The 5,000-nt window shown below is 37.2% G+C and overlaps 1 protein-coding gene across 1 annotated transcript in view; it reads right to left on the reverse strand.

Moving 5' to 3' along the window:
- The window catches only part of LOC106883922 (uncharacterized), a 142,685-nt gene that overhangs the window by 134,732 nt on the left and 2,953 nt on the right, over window positions 1–5,000 (reverse strand). The window lies entirely within an intron of this gene.

A 5,000-nucleotide genomic window follows, 5' to 3' on the forward strand; every position in this document is an offset into this window, starting at 1 on the left:
CATGTATCACGCTGAATCTATCCAAAAATTACCTTAAAAACAGCATGTATCTCTGGAATACTCAACCACATACCCGCTAATTTAATATGTTGTCAAGTTGAACAAGCAATTGGACGTTCATATGTTGAAATCTGCGTGTGATTCAATCGTATTTAATATAGGAATAGCAGCTGTATTTAACCAACATTATGTGCACATATGGCGTTCCATACATGAAATTTTTCGTAATAATAAATTGTTAATACTGTAGACAACAAAATTTTTCGAATGATATCAAAAATAATGATTTATTACTTTGGTATGAATATGATATTAATAATACCTAGCGGTACATGTGGAGGTTCCACATTTTATAAATGTTTTTATTTCTATTTTGATGCATAAATTTATTCTCAAACAGTTTCATCGTGTTAAAAGTTTACGATTTTGTCATCAACTTTGTTCCATATTGAAGTTTGCCGGGGGAAAAAAGAGAAAAAAGTGAAATTGTTCCATTATGTTAAAAATATCGATAATGTCTCAGATTTACTTTCATATTTAAGGTTACTGAAATCGTATCACTACAACATAAGACTTTACACGATGAACCAAAAAAAAAAAAACCACTCATTGAACTGATGTTTTAAACAATTCCCCCTCGATACTTGGTCACTCTACTTTCTTAAGTAGCAACCAAATCTCCCCTCAAATTGCATTTTACAGTGTTTTTATTAAAACGAAATGTTAGATTTTTTTGTGATCCTTCGTATACTGTCCAGGGGAAAACAGAAAAAAACTGAAATGTTACCGACAGAATGTCTTTAATAACAGAGTAGAATAAGAGGTAAACAACAGCAACAATAATAACAACAAAAACAAAAAGGACAACAACAACAACAACAACAACAGCAACAACAAAGACACCAACAACAACGACGACGATAACATCAACACCAGCAAATCACTTCCTGCTGTCTGAGATAAAGTAAGGTGCCCACGGTTGTAATAATTTTGATAAGGACAACGCAACCCACATATCGCGTTCGATGCCCAGACACCGCCCGACAAAAAGTAATTCATAAAATCCATTCTCACCATTCTGCTAGTCAAGCAAACGAAACACGGGTATCACCAAAAGGAATAAGAAGAAAAAAAAAAAGAAAGAAAATACAATACAGATTTTGTATACAAACACAAACTTACAACATCCCTGCCTACAGATAATACTGCTTACATTAGAGTTACAAAGAAGTACAGCAATACAGACTCACATTAACCCGTTGAAGACATTATTATTATTATTATTATTATTATTATTATTATTATTATTATTATTATTATTATTATTATTATTATTATTATTATTATTATTATTATTATTATTATTATTATTATTAGGGCGGCGAGCTGGCAGAAACGTTAGCACGCCAGGCGAAATGCTTAGCGGTATTTCGTCTGTCTCTACGCTCTGAGTTCAAATTCTGTCGAGGTCGACATTGCCTTTCATCCCCTTTTGGGGCTCAATGATATAACCGACTTAGCCTCTCCACGGAAATTGCTGGCCTTGCGCCAAAATTTGAAATCATCATTATTATCATTAAGGCGGCGAGCAGGCACAATCGTTAGCACGCGGGCCAAAATGCTTATTGCCATTTCGTCTGTCTTAACGTTCTTGGTTTCAAATTCTGCCGGGGTCGACTTTGCCTATCATCATTTCGGGGTAGATATGATAATTACCATTCAAGAACTGGGGTGGATGAAATCAACTTGATCCCTCCTCTAAAATTTCATGCCTTGTGCCTATAGTAGAAAGGATTATTACTATTATTATTATGAGAGGAGGAGGAGGAGGAAGAAGTAGAAGGAGGACGTGAGTAATGATGAAGAAGACGGTGATAAAGAAGACAATAATAATGATGGCACAACGGCGACAACTTGGCTGAGGATGAGTATAAAGAGGAGGAAGTGGAAGGGGAGGGTGATTATAATATTTTCCCATAACGTATGTTCTATAAAACTTTAAAAAGAGGAGAAACTGAATTTGTATGTGATTCATACCTTTCTGAATGTCATTGGAATGAAATGAATCCATGTTTGGGTTAGTATCTTTATAGTTACACAAACATGGGTTTAGTATCTTATCTGCATGGACCAACAAGTTCTGTTTTACAGCACACAGATATCTCAACAGCTTGCAACAACTTCACCGTTTTCTGAAGCCATACACTTAATAAGGCAGATAAATGGATGATCACCAACGGATCGACACTGATCTTAGGTCCTCTCTATCACGATAGACATAGAGCTAAAAAACTACAGCAATAACGAGCAACAAAGAAACTTCAATGTGGTCGTTTGATTTGTTAGAAACCACAGCCAGATCCTCCTCAAATCAAACACCAGTTTTTTTTTGTTTTTTTTTATAAAAAACGAGAGTACAGATATGGCATAATACAGACATAAATAGAATGATCATGTTTGGAATGCATTGAAGATAGTAATGTTTTAACAATAACGATAATAATAACCACACAAAAATTATCATCGACCTCTAATTTACCGGTACATTATTTTATCGAGCCCGGAAGGATAAAAGGTGAAGTTGACCTTGAGAGAATTCGAACTCGCAACAGAAAACAAGAACAAAGAAAAACAAAAAAAAACTGCTAAATATTTTGTTTGACGTACTGACGATTCTTTCATCTCCCCACAAGTGGGAACTCCATTAATAGTTCTGTTAGCTGGCCCTCTTGAAAGCATTATTAATAATTTTTTCTTCGGTTGGCGCAAAGCCTGAAATTTTGGGGGAGCGGAGACAGTCGATTACACCGCTTTCGAGTCTCGACTGGTACTTATTTTATCGACCCCAAAATGGCGAAAGACATAATCGGCCTCGGTGGAGTTTGAATTTAGACCGTAATTACGGACGAAATGCTACTAAGCATTTTATCCAGCGTGCTAACGATTTTGATAGAAGACCATTTATTAATGAAGTAAATAATCCCGAACGAATCAACGACGGAACCAATAAGCGATCACTTGACTTGCTGGAGAATAATCGCCTAATGTTATTGAAATCCCTCTCTGAATGAGTGAACGAACAAATGGATGAATGAGTGAATGAGTATTCTCATCTTCATGGCGGATTGCCGGTGGACTCAGACACAATCCGATACATTTTCATGCAATCTTCGGGTCGATAGGCTATTAGTACTCTTCTCACCTGCTCTTCGCAGGTACTCCTAAGCAGTAAGGGTTTATGCTCGGAGTTTACCTTCTATTAGTCTTCCGAGACTGCCAAACCCAGATTGCCCATTCATTTATGCCATCGGTACAGCTATTTTAGATCAATGTTTCTCAATCGTTTTTCGATACCTATGCCTTTTGCCGGTTCACCATTACAATTTTTCCTACATGATAAGAATAAAATTACATTGTGTGTAACGCTATGAATTGCCTAAAGTTAAAAGACTTGCTTCTATACAACAGGTTTTGCCCTAACATAATGAGTTTGCCTAAGTTCCTGAGTGTTGTAATGGACGTCGGAAGTTCCTTGGACGATTCCAGCAACACTTATGTTTTTTGTTCTTTTTTGTTTTAATGAAAAAGGTCCCTTGTATTTTACTGAGCCCATCTCCATTACTGGATAAAAGGAGCCATTTCTTTTGTATTTAACTTTTAACTTCTTTCAGACATTAGACTGCGGACGCACTGGAGCAACGCCTTCAGGTGTTCAGTCTTTTCAAGGACATCAGTACATATTTTTAAGGCTGGTCGCTTTTGCCGAATCGCTTAGTTACAGGAACGTAAGCAAACCAGCACCGACTGATAAGTGAAGGGTGAAAGAAACACACACACACACACATACGACGAGCATCCACACAGTTTACATCAACCAAATTTATTCATAAGGCATTGGTAGCTTCGGAGCTTAAGTAGAAGATATTTGCTCAAGGTATCTCGCAGTGGGACTGAACTCAGAACCACGTGGTTGCACAGCGAGCTTCTTAAGCATACGGCCAACTTTTAACATTAGCAATCGTTAAAATTAACACTAAGGGCAATAAATCGAACAAAAATAGTGCAAATAATGATTAAAAAAAGTTCAACATAAATAGAAAAAAAAAAATAGTTTCCAAATTGAAATCCCTAAATTTGATCTCATAGGGCTCTTAAATTTATTTCATTCCCGGTTAAATATTGCTGTCCTAGATACACTATGCTTGTAAAAACAAGTTGGATGCCGAAGGACCGTCTTGAATGAGAAACAGATGACTCAGGACTAAATAACAGGAACAAGAACAATGAAATCAACAGTACTTTTTAGCATGGTCACGGGACCTCATGTATCAAGGACAAATTTAGCTCAAGGCCAGAAATTTTGAGGAAGGTTGATTATATCGAACTTAGTGATCAACTGGGACACGTTTTATTGCCCCAGCACCCTATTTTCCGAAGAATGAGAGGCAAAGTCGACCTCGGTAACATGTGAACACAGAGCGTGAGGAACGGGAAGAATTACCGCTAAACATTTTATCTGGCGTGCTAACGATTTTTCCTGCATGTCGCCTTAATAATAACAATAATCCTTTCTAGCATATAATCCCGACAATTTGGGGGGGTCAAAGCTAGTCCATTACATCGACCCCACTGCTCAGTAGGTAATTATTTTATCGACTCTGAGAGGAGGAAAGTCAAATCAACCTCAGAGGAATTTGAACTCAGAACGTAAAGTTAGACGAATTGCCGTTAAGCATATTGTCCGGTATGATAACGATTCCGGCAGCTCACGGCCTCAATAACAGCAGCAGCAACAACAACAACAGCAACAACAACAATAATAATAATAACAATAATAATCCTTTCTACTATAGGCACAAGGCCTGAAATTTTGGGGTATGAAAGGCAAAGTCGATCTCGGCGGAATTTGAACGCAGAACGTAACGCCAGACGAAATACAGCTAAGCATTTCGCCCGGAGTGCTAACTGTTCTGCCAGCTCACTGCCTCAATAATAATAAT

Source organism: Octopus bimaculoides, chromosome 7 (assembly GCF_046866305.1).
Source record: "Octopus bimaculoides isolate indiv1 chromosome 7, ASM4686630v1, whole genome shotgun sequence".
Taxonomy (NCBI): domain Eukaryota; kingdom Metazoa; phylum Mollusca; class Cephalopoda; order Octopoda; family Octopodidae; genus Octopus; species Octopus bimaculoides.